The sequence below is a fragment of the Heptranchias perlo genome, chromosome 1, assembly GCF_035084215.1.
Source record: "Heptranchias perlo isolate sHepPer1 chromosome 1, sHepPer1.hap1, whole genome shotgun sequence".
Taxonomy (NCBI): Eukaryota; Metazoa; Chordata; class Chondrichthyes; order Hexanchiformes; family Hexanchidae; genus Heptranchias; species Heptranchias perlo.
In genome coordinates this window covers 80074815-80094536 of record NC_090325.1, presented here as the reverse complement: position 1 = coordinate 80094536, position 19722 = coordinate 80074815, and positions in this window count along the sequence as shown.

Below are 19722 nucleotides of genomic sequence, written 5' to 3'. Positions count from 1 at the left end.
TGTGAAAGTCTGGTTTACTATTAGCAGCTGTTGTGTTTCTGTGGTCCTGATCTTCAACAGAGAGAAGGGGATGGGGGGGTCTAACAGTCCAGCCACATTAATGGACTGTTATAGAAGACTGTTCTTCTTCCATAGAATAGGACATTGGCATCAGTCTACATGCTGTTACAATTTGGAATTAGGGCTGTCAATTAATCACAGTTAACCTCTGCGATTAATGCGTTCTTCTTCGGTGATCATTGTTTTTAATGCATTAATCACAGGAGTTACAGGGAGTGGAGACAGCAGGGCAAGAAGGGGATCCTGGGAGGGAAAGCCTAGGAGAGGGAGGAGCAGGACGAAGGCAGGAATGGGATATTGGGAGGGAAAGCCTGAGAGGAGGGAGCAGGACGAGGATGAGAACGGGATACGGGGATGGAAAGCCTGAGAAGAGGCATTAGGGTGAAGGTGGGAATGGGAAAGCCATTCAGGATTGAGCAGGATGTCATCCAGTCAGTTACACCAAACATTCTACGCAGGAACTCTATGGCCCAGAATTTGCCAGAGCCGGGCATCTCGCGGTGTGCCCCGTTAGTTAGACTTTTTTCCTGCGCCCTTCAGCTCTGAAAATGTTTGTGCCATAAATTGCTGGAAGTGCAAGCTGATAACAGCACGGCGAAGTCAATTTGGGAGCTTAGTGAACGATGGGACCAACAGTCTAGCTCCTTAACCAATGAGATTTAAGGATAGAGAAACAGAGGAACGATGGAGATGGCAATAGGGTGAATTAGAATCAAATTAGGTACAGAAAGAGAAATAAAGAGGGAAAGAAAAATTGGATTAAGAGAGGTAAAAAAGAATCAGAAAGGAAAAGCGTAAAATTGCAAAATTTTACATTAAAAAATCTCTAGGAATAATTTACCACTTGTAGGAATGAGACTCCACAGTTTCAATTGTTCCTTTTCTGGGCCAGAGAGGCTGAGTGGTATTGCAGGAACATAAATCTCATCATTAAAAGGGTCCTTACACTGTTAAGTACCAGCCCTAACTTTCTACCAGCAATTTCTTGGAACTCATGGGGAGGTTGAGGGCAAAGTGTCATTTTCGCGAGGCTAACGGCAAATCGTCCAGCAATTTATGGTGATTCACAACTCATGAGCGCATTAAACTTGCTATTATTTTCCCAGCAAATTCTGGGCCAATATCTTTACCAAAGACTGGGAACAACTCGAAAAGTAACTTTCCATTACTTTTCCTTTAATTTTCAGGCAAGAGACTTTTAAGTACTTCTGACTGTCTCTGTAGTATGCTGTTAATTCTAACATGTATAACCATCAATGCCCCTTGTACTAATTTATAATCAACCTTTGTCCTGGCAGTCAAATCACCCCCTGCTAACAGTAAAGACAAGGCTGACATATTGGCACACAGGCCAAAACAGATACCAATATAACCAACATAGCTGCAAAAATTACAATCATTAAGCAATGCCAGCATCAATGGTATCACTTAAATATGCGATAAAAACCAAGATTAACTGAGATTTAAAAATGTTATCACAAGATTAATTGCAATTAATTTTTTTAATTGGTTGACAGTACTATCAACAACAAGAGATGGATTTTTTCTGAACACTGCCTCATGTGGGTATGGTACTGATTCATTCATTGTCAGATATAGACTTTGTGGAACGGTATTGTCAACCATGATAAGAAGACCTTCTACCAACTTCTATCAACTTTTTCAACATAGCAGAAGAAATATGGGGATAAAGGTTCTGATGTATCGCTCCATGGAACGCGCCAGGAGCACATATTGCAGAATTCCGCACTCCCAGACCACAATTTTCCATCCATCAGCTTTAATGGATGGAAAATCATAGGCCAGGAGTGCACAATCTTATAATAAGCACTTGGACATATCAAGGAGCAGCATATCAGAAGCTTTACCCCCATGCTGTTTATTTCTACTGGTATTAGAGAATTATAAATTATTATAGTTGCTCCAGGTTAATAAATGCTAAAGACCAACATTTTTAAATATGATTTTTAAAACCTATTTTAATGTTAATTTGGCAAGTTCAGAAATCTTCATGTTGGATAGTAATATAGGAAAATTGAATGAAGGATTTTACCGTCAAAAGTTAAAGGCTTGCTAAAATCTGGTATATATTTAAGCTACACTCTGTATGTAGAGGAAGACAGGTAACTATATCCAGAACTATACAGACATAGAACTAGAGTGTTTTCAACATCTGTAGAACAGAGGATAGAGAAGTGGGATTTGCACATTGGGGTCAATGTCAGCATCACTTGGAAATGTGCAGGATGTGGTATTTATTTGCAGGAATTATTTTAACAAAACATTACTTCCGACTGAGCATTAACGCATGTTAAGATGTATTGCATATGTATATAATATACACATTTTATCTGGCATGTGTTTTGTCCATCAAGGACCGGGGGGGAGTTTTAAACCTCAAGAACGGGTGAGTTGGAGTTGGGTAGGAGGTTTCTCGATCGCGACCAGAACCCAGCTTCAACATGACTTTAATGTTGGTGTGTTGGATGCATGTGCAGAACGCAGCTAACGAAGTCGCGTCCCCAATTAGTGCCAGTGGGCACTAATTGGGGGTGCGGTTAGCGGGGCAATTAACATCATTGAGAGAGGTGAGATAGATTTTTGTTTTAAATTGAGACTGACACAAGATCAAATTTAATGTCTCCAGCATGGGTTTCCCGCGGCTTCTGAATCTCGCCAGTGAAATGGAGGTGAGATTCGGCCATAGTTAATTTGTAAACCTGTGATTGCCCCATCTGAATAAAAAGTCAGTTATTGCAGCTGGTCTCTTCGTTCTCTCAGGAAAACATTTGGCTGAGAGTTCTTGTGTTGAGACAGCTTTAGCAAAACTTTGGAGCCTTTCAAATTGACAAGATCAGGATGGTGGTGTGCAATGAATGTATTCGAGAGGAGGAGGAAAATAACCATCCCCAGCAGTGACATCGTGCAGTGTTGGAATCAGCAGGTGCAAAAGAGTGAGGTGCACAATAAAGATCTAGGCAACAGCAGAGAGAAGAGCTGAGTGGAGAACAGCAGAGAGGGGAGCTACAGAGGGGCCGAGGTCACAAGAGGCACTACCCACTTGAGAGGTTATACAGGCAGAGGCTGAGCTTCCTGGACCTCTCTGAGGAGCAGTGCGTACGCAGGCTCAGATTGAATCTGTAGGTGGTCACAGACATCTGCAGCCTCCTTGAAGAAGAGCTGCTCCCTGCTGGACCCGGTAGCCACGCATTGCCCATCGCTGTAAAAGTCACCACTACCCTCAATTTTTTGCCTCTGGATCCTTCCAGGGCGCCACCAGTGACGTCTCCAGGGAGTGTCAGTCGTCTGCACATAAGTGTATAAGGCAGGTGACAGATGGGTTGTTTGCCAGGGCGTCCGCTTATGTGAACTTCCCCTGTGATGACAATGGCCAGAATGAGCAGGCAGTCGGTTTCGCCTCTCTGGCTGGCTTCCCACAGGTGCAGGGTGCAATCGATTGTACACACGGGGCAATCCAAGGACCACCACATGAGCCAGGAATTTTCATCAACCGAGAAAGGATTCACTCCATCAGTGCACAGCTGGTGTGCAACCACAAGAAGAGATTTATGCAGGTGTGCGCCAGAGTCCCTGGCAGCTGTCATGATGCCTTAATACTGCACCAGTCCAACATTCCAGACCTCGTCCAAACAGGAGACAGATTTAGGGGCTGGATCAATGGAGACAAGGGATACCCCCTTCAAACTTGGCTCATGACACCTTTGAGGAAGCCCACCAATTAGGCAAAAGAGTGCTACAACCAGAGCCAAATGACCATCAGGTGTGTCACTGGGCAAACCATCGGCATGTTGAAGATGCGCTTCAGGTGCCTGGATAGGTCTGGAGGAGCCCTTCAGTACTCGCCAGCAAGGGTGTCGAGAATCACTGTGGTGTGCTGTGTCCTGCAAAACATTGCGCAGCAGAGCAGATTAGAGGTGGAGGATGACGAAGGTGCTCGTCAATCATCGTCTGATGGTGACAACATTGAAGAAGAGGAGGAGGAGCACTATGAAGATGGGACACCCATCCCAGACCAGCTGCGCACATTGCTGTCCCAGATGCAAGGGATGCCCTCATTTCTCACAGGGTCTCTTAGTGACAGTGGCAAAAAGGAGACATTGAAATACTCAGGCTGGCTCCCACCACCACCACCACCACCACCAACCCCCCTCCCCACACCCCGTCCCTTTCCACAAATCAGTCCTTCAACCATGCATACACCCATTGCTCACCCACCCAGTGGCTGCCACCGTGTATTGGCATTCATCATGAAGCAAATGAAAGGACGACTTCACATACAGGACGCAATAATGACCAAGTGGTGCTAAGCAATAAATGTTATGTGCCAATATTAAAAAAATGAAACTGCACAACATAACATTTCTTTAAATACCCATGTGCATACCCTTGGTGAACTACAATTTCTTGAACTTACACTTCCTACCGTTTCTACGTGGTGCAGCCCCTGTGGCTTCAGCAAAGGTAGAGACGGGCTGCTCAGAACCCTGACTGCTGAGATGCTTTTGGCCTACGACCTCTGGGTTTTGAAGTCCGTGAGGGCCCCGCCAAAGAATGCTCCACCTGCACCTGTGCAGGGGCAGACTCGGCCATCGGGAGATGAGGCAACATTTCGGGTACTGGCTATGGGGAGGCAATGGGTGAGAAGTGGGAGTGCTTTGAGTGATGTTCCCACTTCCATGTCCCCTTTCACCATCATCCCTCTCCTGGGCCAGCGCCACATCACTCCTACCACTCTGCTGGAGAGCAGCTTGGTGCAGATCAGTGAAGTGTTGTAAGGCCACGGATCTGTCATCCTGTTTAAGGCAACAGACATGCTGGTTTTCAAAGTCTGCACGGCCGTGGTCGTGGCCTGCATAGACTAATTTGAAAGCTGTGCTTGAAGCTCCATGGAGGCGGCCACTCTCTCCATGGCAGGCTTCCTCGCAATTCGGAAGGACATATTGGCCTTGGAGGGAGTGCAGCGTAGGTTTACTAGAATGATACCCGGACTTCAAGGGTTAAGTTACGAGGAGAGATTACACAAATTGGGGTTGTATTCTCTAGAGTTTAGAAGGTTAAGGGGTGATCTGATCGAAGTTTATAAGATATTAAGGGGAACAGATAGGGTGGATAGAGAGAAACTATTTCCGCTGGTTGGGGATTCTAGGAGTAGGGGGCACAGTCTAAAAATTAGAGCCAGACCTTTCAGGAGCGAGATTAGAAAACATTTCTATACACAAAGGGTTGTAGAAGTTTGGAACTCTCTTCCGCAAACGGCAATTGATACTAGCTCAATTGCTAAATTTAAATGTGAGATAGATAGCTTTTTGGCAACCAAAGGTATTAAGGGATATGGGCCAAAGGCAGGTATATGGAGTTAGATCACAGGTCAGCCATGATCTTATCAAATGGCGGAGCAGGCACGAGGGGCTGAATGGCCTACTCCTGTTCCTATGTTCCTATGTTCCTAATTACCTGGGTCAACAATCCACTTGTGCTGGAGCTGGACTCCTCCATTCTCTCCGCTATTGTGGAGAGTGCATGGCATGTTTGCTAGTACCTTGCAAAATGCAGCTGTACCTCAATCATTCTTATTCTCAACGATGGCCTCCAGGGTTCAGCATCTGTTTCCAGCTGAGCAGAGCTTGAAGAGGAGTGCACCCTCTGATGCGGACTCTCCACAGCTGCCCCTGTCACCAGTGTCTGCTCGTGTGCATTTGGAGTTGTGAATCACCAGGTGACAATCTAACTAACTGTCTAACTGAACCAACGAAGTGTGAGTATCTGTGCTGGTGTATGGCTGTATGTCCTGTGATGGTGCACCCTCAGAAGGAATGAGCTCCTCTGAGGAATCAATGTCATTAATCTTCTCACATTCTTCTTGTACGCCTGAAGGCCCTGGAAGACAAAAGAAAGTGATATGAATTAGTCATGGCAAAGTAACAATCTTGGCAATCATTATACTTAAGTTTCTCATAGTTCATTCATTGATGAAATAAAATCATCATGTGTGTGAAAGATCTTTAAGTTCTGTCACCAGGCACCTACAGGTTCCCAGTCTCTCCATCTCTGATGGATAGGGATGCAGATGTGCCACTAATCTCCATGGTCCCCTCCTCTGCATCTGTCGGCTGGACTATTTGTGGAGGGCCATTTCCAATCCTCTCCCTCTCCCTTGCATTTTGCGCTCTCTTCTCCTACAGGAGGCGATAGAACAGACCTGTGAGTGACTGAAGGTCACGTATTCACCCGATCGATGCAGTGCATTGGGTGAGGATGACTGTGATACATATGGATCACATTGCATAAGGATTGGGGTGATGGATACATGGGGAGGTGAGGAAGTACATAGAAAGTGAAGGATGAGAGCTGCTGAAACTTAAGTGGGTGTGAGGTGTGATGTGATGAAGTATGCTTGTCAAGACAGAGTGAGAGGGGGCTGTTGTACACTACAGGATGTAGGTGATTAAGCAACTGTCCTCTCTTTTCCTTATCTAGTTAGGTCATTAAACCGTTTCCTGGACTGCAGCTGAGACCAGGGCACCATGCTCCTGCTGCTCGCCTCCTCAGCTACCTCCAGCTACGCCTTCTTGGTAGGAGAACCAGGTTTCTTCCTCCCATCACTTGGGTTAATTATTTCCCTCCTGGCCCTCACTGCACCCAGCAGTACTTCAAAGGAAGCATCTGTGAATCCGGGTGCTGACCTTGCTCTCTTTGAATCCATAGCTTAATTTCCTCTTTTCTCCTCCAAAATCCATTTTTGCATTGGCTCTTTAAATAGTGGACTTCAGATCACATCATGAGGGTGCGCAGTACACCTGCTGCGCAGCTTGGAGATTCAAAACCTGGAAGCAAAAATAACTGTCTTCAATTAAGTTGCGATTGCAGATTCCGATGCGCTCACTTCACTTCCGGGTTTCCCGCGGGAAAATTTACCCACCTGCTCTCTTCCCGGCTCCAAGTAAAAATTATGCCCCAGGTGTCATATTCGTGGGCCAGAACCTTCTGCCTTCCTTTGATTGGGAGGGGAGGGCACTTCCACCCACCACGACCAGCCGTTTGGAGGTGGATTCCTCAGTCTCCACCAGAAGTCATACTAGATTGGGGGTGGAGCTTTGCTGTGGTAGGCTTTCAGTCTCTGAGCTAGAAACAGGCCTAACAGGCCTCCCTTGCATTCAGTATTCAGCCAAGCATTTCTCAGGAAAGACACTAGAGGATGTCTTTCCCTGATTTGCATTTAATTGTAAGTAGCCTGCCGTATATGGGTGTGCACACCCTCCACCATGAGGCCTGGGAATGGGGGTGTGTAGGAAGACGTGGGAACACAATGGAGCGCAAATTTTTGGCTCTGCCCACCCAAATCCAGTGAAAAATTGGCAAGGGTAGATGAGAAATCTAGACCCAGATGTCACACTCTGTAAAACAATCTTAAAAAAAGATCAGTCACTAATGGTGGGTAAAAGAAAAAAACAACTTGTCTTATAAAGAAAAACACTCTTGTCATATAAAACATAACTTACTATGAGCAATACCACAGGAGATCTGCTAGTTTATCTATCAATATTGTGCAGGTTATGTAATTTCAGAGCAAGTCGCTGAACAGAAACTAACATTTGTCTACCAATTACTAAATTAACTTTTATTGAATTAATTGCTGACCTGACATAACCCTTCCCCTTGCAAACCTGTTTGCTTGCTACCCTGGAAATTCCCAAAGTAGAAATTGTGAGCTTTTGAAGTGAGTTAGAATATGACTTATTGCAGCTCCAAGTGTAGCATGTTTGTATTTCTGGTCATTCAACTAGTTAGAAGTCCAAGTACTGTGATTCAAATGTAGCTCGTATTTTGTAGAAACATTGCTTAAAAATGGCCAAGTTACCATGTTCTATCTTTTGCGATTGTGGGTTTTAGAATGTCTGCATTGTCAGATAATGTAGAATTATTTGCGGTGCTATGTGGCAATATGGATTGATTCCACCATTGCCATTTACAACATCCACATCTTCGTACAAAATATGGAATTCAATTAATTTTCATCAGATTTAATATTTTCTCCCCTTCCCTTTTTAGGGTTTTCCCATGCCTTTCAGCATTCCAGATTTAGTACTGGGAAATGAAGATGGGCAAGTGGGTGAAGTGACAGTGGGTGACCATATTGTGGATAGTGACCACAATTCAGTTAGTTTTAGCATTATTATGGAAAAGGACAGAGTTAAATCAGGAGTAAATGTTCTAAATTGGGGGAAGGCAAATTTTACAGAACTAATAGGTGATTTGGCAGAAGTGGACTGGACACAACTACTTGAGGAGAAATCAGTGGCAAGCCAGTGGGAGGCACTAAAAGTGAAATTCGACGGGTACAATGCAGAAACGTCCCCTCAAAGAAAAAGGGTGGCACTGCCAAATTTAGAGCCCCCTGGTTGTCTAGAAGTATATGGGGCAAGATAAAGCAGAAAAAGAAAGCTTATGACTGTCACAGAAAACTAAATACTGCAGAAAGCCTAGAGGAGTATAGAAAGTACAGGGATGACGTAAAAAAGGAAATAAGGAAAGCAAAGAGAGGGCATGAAAAAATATTAGCTAGTAAGATTAAAGAAAACCCAAAGATGTTTTATCAGTACATTAAGAACAAGAGGATAGCTAAGGAAAAGGTGGGACCTATCAGGGATGATAAGTGTGTAGAAGCAAAGGATGTGGGTAGGGTTTTAAATGAATATTTTGTCTCCGTATTCACAAAGGAAAGGGCTGATCCGGACATAGTAAAGAGGAGAGGTGTGAAATATTGGATAAAGTAAACATAATGAGAGACGAAGTACTAGAGGGACTGGAATCCTTGAAAGTTGAGAAGTCACCAGAGTCGGATGGATTGTTTCCTAGGCTATTGAAGGAAGCCAGGGAGGAAATAGCGGATGCTCTGAGGATCATTTTCCAATCCTCACTAGATACAGGGGAGGTACCAGAGGACTGGAAGACTGCAAACGTAGTACCATTGTTTAAAAAGGGTACGAGGGAAAGGCCGAACAATTATAGGCCGGTCAGTCTTACCTCAGTGGTGGGCAAACTATTAGAATCAAAACTGAGAGATAGGATAAACTGTCACTTGGAAAGGTATGGTTTAATCAGGGATAGTCAGCATGGATTTGTTTAGGGAATGTCATGCCTTACAAATCTGATTGAATTCTTTGAGGAAGTGACAAGGAGGATTGATGAGGGTAGTGCAGTCGATGTTGTATACATGGATTTTAGTAAGGCATTTGACAAGGTCCCACATGGCAGATTGGTCAGAAAGGTAAAAGCCCATGGGATACAGGGAAATGTGGCAATTTGGATCCAAAATTGGCTCAGTAACAGGAAACAAAGGGTAAAAGTCGCTGGATGTCTTTGCGAATGAAAATCTGTTTCCAGTGGTGTGCCACAAGGCTCAGTGTTGGATCCCTTGCTGTTTGTGGTATATATTAATGATTTGGACTTGAATGTAGGGGGCATGATTGGCAAATTTGCAGATGACACAAAAATTGGCCGTGTAGTTGATAGTGAAGAGGATAGCTGTAGACTCCAAGAGGATATTAATGGGTTGGTGGAGTGGGTGGAAAAGTGGCAAATGGAGTTCAATCCAGAGAAGTGTGAGGTAATGCACTGAGGGAGGGCAAACAGTAAAAGGGAATATGCAGTAAACGGGAATTTATTGAGAGGGGTAGAGGAAGTGAGAGACCTTGGAGTGCATGTGCACAGGTCCCTGAAGGTGGCAGTACAGGTAGATAAGGTTGTGAAGAAGGCATACGGAATGCTCCCCGTTATTAGCCGAGGTATAGAATACAAAAGCAGGGATGTAATGATGGAACTGTATAAAACGCTTTAAGGCCACAGCTGGAGTATTGTGCTCAGTTCTGGTCATCACATTACAGGAAGGACGTAATTGCTCTGGAGAGAGTGCAGAGAAGATTTACAAGAATGTTGCCAGGGCTTGAAAATTGCAGCTACGAGGAGAGATTGGATAGGCTGGGGTTGTTTTCCTTGGAGCAGAGGAGGCTGAGGGGAGACTTGATTGAGGTATACAGAATTATGAGGGGCCCAGATAGAGTAGACAGGGAGTACCTGTTTTCCCCTAGCGGAGAGTTCAAGAACTAGAGGACATAGATTTAAGCTGATTGGCGGAAGGATTAGAGGGGACATGAGGAAAAACTTTTTTACCCAGAGCGTGGTGGGTGTATGGAATTCGCTGCCCGAATTGGTGGTAGAGGCAACTCTTTTAAAATGTACTTGGACCTGCACCTAAAGTGCTGTAAGCTGCAGGGCTACGGACCGGGTGCTGGAAGGTAGTAGGTTGTTCTTCGAGCCGGTGCGGATACGGTGGGCCGAATGGCCTCCTTCTGTGCTGCATCTTTTCAATGGGTCTATGGTTCTATACATGCCATCTCAATGACTTCATTAAGAGTATTAAAGCACATCGTTACAACTGTCCCTCCAAAAATTCAAACAGTAAACACGTTACATCTAAAAATAATTTCAATAAGCCATATAAACTAAGTATTTATTAACTAATTATGGATTACCACATTCATCCTTTGTCCATCATTAGCCTTTGTTCATCTTTGTGTACTAATTTGTGTATTATTAACAGCATAGGTATTTTTCTTTAAATCCTCACAAATGATTCTCCCTTTCATATTCCTACCTAGTACCACAAGGATATTTTCAATACTTTTTGATGAATTTTTGTCAACACTGACATTCCTCGTTTTGACATCAAGTGTTGATGTAATTTGGTGACCATAAGAACATAAGAAATAGGAGCAGGAGTAGGCCAATCGGCCCCTCGAGCCTGCTCTGCCATTCAATAAGATCATGGCTGATCTGATCCTAACCTCAAATCTAAATTCATGTCCAATTTCCTGCCCGCTCCCCGTAACCCCTAATTCCCTTTACTTCTAGGAAACTGTCTATTTCTGTTTTGAACCCACCCTTTGAGTCGAGCAGATTAGAGAGGGGCACTGTGTTAGATTGAGACCCAAATGATACCAATGTTAGAAATAGAACTCATGTTTATTTATTCAGACACACATACCCATCTCCCAATATATAATTTCACCAAATCTGACATAGCTGCACTTACATCAAACACCAGATTTATTTATGCATCTATTATTTGGCTTTAATATCTGCTACATATAATGTCGGCAGATTAGTAACAGAGTGAGGATAGGTATTGAATTAGGCAGCTGTCCTAACTTGCAATCCCAACTCTGAGCCCATGCAGTGACTTTTCCTCCAAGCAGTCTCCATATCGGATGACAGTCTCCCTCCCGCCACTCCTGTTGTTGAATTACACATTTGCTGGCACACAAGCTCCACTAGCAGGAATCAGGATCGGCGGAAGTTCTGGAGTTTGCCTTATACTCGCAGCTTCTCTTTGTTTCTTGGAGGAATTTAGGTGACTGCCCTGTGGAGTAGGTTTGGAAGTGCTCTAAACCCCTTTGCTTATTCAGCCACTGCACTCATTTTATTATGGGATTCAAGACTGAGCATTGACTGAGGAACGCAAAACATGAGAAAACATTGAAGTGCAGATCAAAGTCCCCTTATTTAGCTCTCTTTTAAGATGGAGTTTGTCTTTCATTTCTTTTTCAGCTTTTCTTAGTGTGTTTTCTGAGCTAGAGTCTACTCTCTACGGCCCTGGCAGAATGGCTTTCAATAGGGCAGGAATTCCACCACCACTATCCTCCTATTCTTTCAATAACGACCTGTTTAATATTTTATTGTAAAACAAGCTCTGGAGCCATCTATCATGTTTCAGACTCCACCTTAAAATAAAAAAACTTGATTATCTAGAGAAACTTGCAGAGGAAGCTTGCTACATGAGAGAGTGGAACACTTTTCCACTTTTGGCATCAAGTGTCAGCCTCGAGCACTGCCAGGTCAGCACAGTTTAAACTCAACCACAGAAATGCATCCTCTGCTGCAACAGTGTGATTTGTTCTGCTTCCCACACCAGCCATTTTTATGGCCCCTCTGACAATTTGGTGTCAAATTATGGGCAGTTTCGCACTGTTGACACCTACTAGGAACTGAGTTCAAATTGGTCAAACTAAAATTCACAAATGATCTTTATAACCTTTACAGCCAGAAGAGAGAGAGCAGACTTTCGTCCCATCAGTGCATGCTTGATTTGAACACAGAACCCACAAATGAATGGACCATGTTTTCATTCACCACACTCAGTCTTTACTGCTGCTTTTATAAATTCCCCACATTGGCTCATACACCAAGGATGAACTAACTCACCATTTAAAAAAAAATAATAATTTCAGTGACAAGTGATTTGTGTAAACTAAAAACCAAGATACTGATGAATCAATAGTCCAAACTCTGTTTTTTTAATGATCTGTATATTTAACATTTAGGGCTGTAAATTTTAGACATTTTATTAAAATGTTCCCATTGAAAGAGCTTCCAGATGGTCGATGGTTGGACTCTTTCAATGGGAAAAGGTTAAGCACTTATTCTTTCTGCCAAGTGGTTATATGTGTAGTGTACTTGCCAGTGGTAGAGTCACAAAAAAAATTGCACTCCGAGGCTTACTAAGGAAATAGTCCATCACTGTAAGTCTCACAGGAGGTTTTAATGAACGATCTACTTTACAGTGTTCTTTCCCTAATGAAAACCAGAATTAAATTATAGACCATATTTGCAGCTGTCTCAATGCATTGATATGTGAACAGTTTGTTTTCATCATATTTTTGAGCAATGTACCCCTGACATTGGCCTCTACAGTTGTCAGACCTGTTCATTTCCTAATTAATCAACATTTCAGTCACAACTTGGCTTGAGGTTCAGTTATACTGTATGTCACAGAAATATCTACATTTCCGGTCAAAAAGTCCACAGCTTTATTATTCAAGATGGTCTCGAAACCATAAGTCTTTACAAATCACCAAGGAATGTTGTGAAAAAACATATGCACTCCCACACAAAATCCTGATCAGTTATAATCATGTAATAGATGCAATAGTCTCAAATATTGTAAGCCAAGTGGCAGAATATAATATATAATAAGAATAAATTTTTAGCCTGGAAATACATTCACTCCCACTCATCCTGCTCCCATTATGATTCTTGGCTCTGTGTTATAATCTTGATTTCAATACGATATTTGCATATGGACATTGCAAATGCTGGCATTATGGTACCCACGTTTTACTACTTAGAGATGGCATAAATGTTTGTTACATCTGTACTTTGATATTAATTTCTTAAAATAGTGTCTCAGTGTGATAATGTATGTCATGACTGTATTGATATTGACACTTACTGATATTTTATAGTAATGTCAGTTATAATGTGCCCTTGTTATGATATACTGATCTGTCTGCTCCAAAACATAGCTAGGGTCCACTGTAATTTCTCTGATCAAAGAATGTAAAGAAGATTCACTTGTTTTGAAATTTTCCCTCATGGAGGAGTTTACTGTACCAATGTTAGCACTATGCTGGTGAACTTGGTAGCTTTACAATGGCAAACCTGCTGGCCTGGCATCACCCTAAGGAAGTGATGACTGGAGTGCCACTAACAGCTGCCTTTTTATAAGAAGAGGTGTTAATGTTGCCAGCAGTTGAGAAAAAGCTCTTGTATTTTCTGCCCCTGCCAGCCGCAATGGGCAGTGCAAAGCCTAGAGATCAATCCTGGGATGGATCTCCATAAATTATGCAGCAGAGATACCAAAAGAGAGTATGTCATGGGTGTATTGCATGGCTTGTCCATTCTAGCCTGCAAACTGAAATGATGAAAGGTTTTTGCAAAAGAAGAAAACAATGCAATAGACAGAAGAAATAGCATGGGAGTTCAGGAAACGAGTACACTCCAGGATACTTAGCATAGCATCTGCCCTTAATATCCTCAGGACAGTAAACCTGAATGGTTAAGTCAGTTGTAAATCAAAGAAAGGATCTGAAAGAGAGCCTTCCTGATTTTTCAAATTTACCCACCGCCCGATTTACCCACCGCCCGATTCACACCCCGCCCGATTCACACCCTCCCACAATTTACACCCTGCCTGATTTACACCCCGCCCGATTTACACCCTCCCACAATTTACACCCCGCCCGATTCACACCCTCCCACAATTTACACCCCGCCCGATTCACACCCTCCCACAATTTACACCCTGCCTGATTTACACCCCGCCCGATTTACACCCTCCCACAATTTACACCCCGCCCGATTCACACCCTCCCACAATTTACACCCCGCCCGATTCACACCCTCCCACAATTTACACCCTGCCTGATTTACACCCCGCCCGATTTACACCCTCCCACAATTTACACCCTGCCTGATTTACACCCCGCCCGATTCACACCCTCCCACAATTTACATCCTGCCTGATTTACACCCTCCCACAATTTACATCCTGCCTGATTTACACCCCGCCCGATTTACACCCTCCCACAATTTACACCCCGCCCGATTTACACCCCGCCCGATTCACACCCTCCCACAATTTACACCCTGCCCGATTCACACCCAACCCGATTCACACCCTCCCACAATTTACATCCCGCCTGATTTACACCCTCCCACAATTTACACCCCGCCCGATTCGCACCCAGCCCGATTCACACCCCGCCCAATTCACACCCCGCCCAATTCACACCCAGCCCGATTCACACCCCGCCCGATTCACACCCCGCCCAATTCACACCCAGCCCGATTCACACCCCGCCCGATTCACACCCCGCCCAATTCACACCCAGCCCGATTCACACCCCGCCCAATTCACACCCCGCCCAATTCACACCCAGCCCGATTCACACCCCGCCCGATTCACACCCCGCCCAATTCACACCCCGCCCAATTCACACCCAGCCCGATTCACACCCCGCCCGATTCACACCCCGCCCAATTCACACCCCGCCCAATTCACACCCAGCCCGATTCGCACCCAGCCCGATTCACACCCCGCCCAATTCACACCCCGCCCAATTCACACCCCGCCCAATTCACACCCAGCCCGATTCACACCCCGCCCGATTCACACCCCGCCCAATTCACACCCAGCCCGATTCGCACCCCGCCCGATTCACACCCTGCCCGATTCACACTACGCCTGATTTACACCCCGTCCGATTTACAACTGCCCATTTTATATCTGCCAGATTCACACCCAGCCCGATTCACACCCACCCACAATTTACACCCCGCCCGATTTACACCCTGCCCGAATCACACCCCGCCCGATTCACACCCTGCCCGATTCACACCCCGCCCGATTTATACCCTCCCACAATTTACACCCCTCCCGATTTACACCCCATCCGATTCACACCCCGCCCGGTTCACAACCCGCCCGATTTACACCCAGCCCCGATTCACACCCAGCCTGATTCACACCCTGCCCGATTCACACCCTCCCACAATTTACACCCCGCCCGATTTACACCCAGCCCGATTTACAACTGCCCATTTTATATCTGCCAGATTTACACCCAGCAGTCCCCACCCTACAATTTACACCCTGCCTGATTTACACCCCGCCTGATTTACACCCTGCCTGATTTACACCCTGCCTGATTTACACCCCGCCCGATTTACACCCCGCCCGATTTACAACTGCCCATTTTATATCTGCCAGATTTACACCCAGCAGTCCCCACCCTACAATTTACACCCAGCCTGATATACACCCCGCCCGATTTACACCTGCCCATTTTACACCCCGCCCGATTTACACCCCCTGATTTACACCCGGTCAGATTGACACCCCGCCCGATTTACACCTGCCCATTTTACACCCCGCCCGATTTACACCCCCTGATTTACATCCGGTCAGATTGACACCCCGTCCGATTTATACCCAGCCCGATTTACACCTCGCCCGTTTTACACCCGCCAGATATACACCCCGCCCGATTTACACCTGGCCCGATTTAAACCCCATCCGATTTACACCCAGCCCGATTTTCTTTTCCATTGAAGCCAGTTGAATTTCACCGCCATTGTTGGAGGAGTAGATGGAGATACTTTTACTTTGGCCATCTAGTTGCGTCAAAAATTATAAACATTTCATTCCTCAGCACTGACATCTTTCACGCTGAGCACAAATATTCACCAAAAATAATTAATCATGAAAATAATAAAACAGCCTAATGTATATAAATAAAAACAGAAAATGCAGGAAGCACTCAGGTCAGGCAGCATCGGTGGAGAGAGAAACACAGTTAATGTTTCAGGTCGATGGCTGTCATCAGAAGTGGAAGATATTTGAATGAACAGCTTGTGCTCCAGAACTAGCTGTGCCTCTCGCCAAAATGTTCCAGTACAGCTACAACACTGGCATCTACCCGACAATGTGGAAAATTGCCCAGGTATGTCCTGTCCACAGAAAGCAGGACAAATCCAATCCGGCCAATTACTGCCCCATCAGTCTACTCTCAATCACCAGCAAAGTGATGGATGGTGTCATCCACAGTGCTATCAAGCGGCACTTACTCACCAATAACCAGCTCACCAATGCTCAGTTTGGGTTCCGCCAGGACCACTCGGCTCCAGACCTCATTACAGCCTTGGTCCAAACATGGACAAAAGAGCTGAATTCCAGAGGTGAGATGAGAATCATCAAGGCAGCATTTGACCGAGTGTGGCATCAAGGAGCCCTAGTAAAATTGAAGTCAATGGGAATCAGGGGGAAAACTCTCTAGTGGCTGGAGTCATACCTAGCACAAAGGAAGATGGTAGTGGTTGTTGGAGGCCAATCATCTCAGCCCCTGGACATCGCTGCGTGAGTTCCTCAGGGCAGTGTCCTAGGCCCAACCTTCTTCAGCTGCTTCATCAATGACCTTCCCTCCATCATAAGGTCAGAAATGGGGATGTTCGCTGATGATTGCACAGTGTTCAGTTCTATTCGCAACTCCTTGGATAATAAAGCAGTCCGAGCCCGCATGCAGCAAGACCTCAACAATATCCAGGCTTGGGTTGATAAGTGGCAAGTAACATTCGTGCCAGATAAGTGCCAGGCAATCACCATCTCCAACAAGAGAGAGTCTAACCACCTCCCCTTAACATTCAACGGATCCCCCACCATTAGCCGAGGAAGCAGAGCAGAGGAGTGCTCCATAAAAAGGTGGGAGTCAGGAGCTCAGGATTAGCTGAGATGGGGGAGCAGAGGAGCGGCCCATAATAAGGCGGGAGTCAGGAGCTCAGAATTAGCTGAGGTGGTGGAGCAGAGGAGCGGCCCACAAAAAGGCGGGAGTCAGGAGCTCAGAATTAGCTGAGGTGGTGGAGCAGAGGAGCGGCCCACAAAAAGGCGGGAGTCAGGAGCTCAGAATTAGTTGAGGCGGTGGAGCAGAGGAGCGGCCCACAAAAAGGCGGGAGTCAGGAGCTCAGAATTAGCTGAGGTGGTGGAGCAGAATCGCGGCCCACAAAAAGGCGGGAGTCAGGAGCTCAGAATTAGCTGAGGTGGTGGAGCAGATGAGCGGCCCACAAAAAGGCGGGAGTCAGGAGCTCAGCGTTAGCTGAGGTGGTGGAGCAGAGGAGCGGCCCACAAAAAGGCAGGAGTCAGGAGCTCAGCGTTAGCTGAGGCGGTGGAGCAGAGGAGCAGCCCACAAAAAGGCGGGAGTAAGGAGCTCAGCGTTAGCTGAGGCGGTGGAGCAGAGGAGCGGCCCATAATAAGGTGCGAGTCAGGAGCTCAGCGTTAGCTGAGGCGGTGGAGCAGAGGAGCGGCCCACAAAAAGGCGGGAGTCAGGAGCTCAGCGTTAGCTGAGGCGGTGGAGCAGAGGAGCGGCCCACAAAAAGGCGGGAGTCAGGAGCTCAGCGTTAGGTCCCTAGTGTAGTTAGGTCCCTAGTGTAGTTAACATTCTCTAAATTGAGAACAATTTAAAGGAGTAAACTCCTTAAAGGGAGTGGTAAGTAGTTTTTCTTTCCTTTTTTTTTCTCTTGACATTGTCGTTGTTCTTAAGCTAATTTAGGGGTTAAGTCATGGCAGGAGATCCCAGCGCCATGTCATGTTCCTCTTGTGGGATGTGGGAATTCAGGGCTCCTTCCTGTATCCCTGATTCCTTCACCTGCGGGAAGTGTGTCCAGCTGCAGCTATTGTTTGACCGCTTGACGGCTCTGGAGCTGCGGATGGACTCACTTTGGAGCATCCGCGATGCTGAGAAAGTCGTGGATAGCACGTTCAGTGAGTTGGTCACACCGCAGATAAAAATTACTGAGGGAGATAGTGAATGGGTGACCAACAGACAGAGGAAGAGTAGGAAGGCAGTGCAGGGGTCCCCTGCGGTCATCTCCCTCCAAAACAGGTATACCGTTTTGGATACTGTTGGCGGAGATGGCTCACCAGGGGAAGGTGGCAGTGGCCAGGTTCATGGCACCGTGGCTGGCTCTGCTGCACAGGAGGGCAGGAAAAAGAGTGGCAGAGCTATAGTGATAGGGGACTCGATTGTAAGGGGAATAGACAGGCGTTTCTGCGGACGCAACCGAGACTCCAGGATGGTATGTTGCCTCCCTGGTGCAAGGGTCAAGGATGTCTCGGAGCGGCTGCAGGACATTCTGGAGGGGGAGGATGAACAGCCAGTTGTCGTGGTGCATATAGGCACCAACGATATAGGTAAAAAACAGGATGAGGTCCTACAAGCTGAATTTAGGGAGTTAGGAGTTAAACTAAAGAGTAGGACCTCAAAGGTAGTAATCTCAGGATTGCTACCAGTGCCACGGGTTAGTCAGAGTAGGAATGACAGGATAGCTAAGATGAATACGTGGCTTGAGAGATGGTGCAAGCTGGAGGGATTCAAATTCCTGGGCCATTGGAACCGGTTCTGGGGGAGGTAGGACCAGTACAAATTGGACGGTCTGCATCTGGGCAGGACTGGAACCAATGTCCTAGGGGGAGTGTTTGCCAGTGCTGTTGGGGAGGGTTTAAACTAATGTGGCAGGGGGATGGGAACCGATGCAGGAAGTCAGTGGGAAATAAAGTGGTGACAGAAGCAAAAGGCAGTAAGGGAGAGTGTACAGAACATGACCGGACAGATGGTCTGAGAAAGCAGGGCAAAGACCAAGGGAAGTCTAGATTAAACTGCATTTATTTCAATGCAAGAAGTCTGATGGGCAAGGCAGATGAACTCAGGGCATGGATGGGTACATGGGACTGGGATGTTATAGCTATTACTGAAACATGGCTAAGGGAGGGGCAGGACTGGCAGCTCAATGTTCCAGGGTACAGATGCTATAGGAAAGATAGAGCAGGAGGTAAGAGAGGAGGGGGAGTTGCGTTCTTGATTAGGGAGAACATCACGGCAGTAGTGAGAGGGGATATATCCGAGGGTTCGCCCACTGAGTCCATATGGGTAGAACTGAAAAATAAGAAGGGAGAGATCACTTTGATAGGATTGTACTACAGACCCCCAAATAGTCAACGGGAAATTGAGGAGCAAATATGTAAGGAGATTACAGACAGCTGCAAGAAAAATAGGGTGGTAATAGTAGGGGACTTTAACTTTCCCAACATTGACTGGGACAGCCATAGCATTAGGGGCTTGGATGGAGAGAAATTTGTTGAGTGTATTCAGGAGGAATTTCTCATTCAGTATGTGGATGGCCCGACTAGAGAGGGGGCAAAACTTGACCTCCTCTTGGGAAATAAGGAAGGGCAGGTGACAGAAGTGTTAGTGA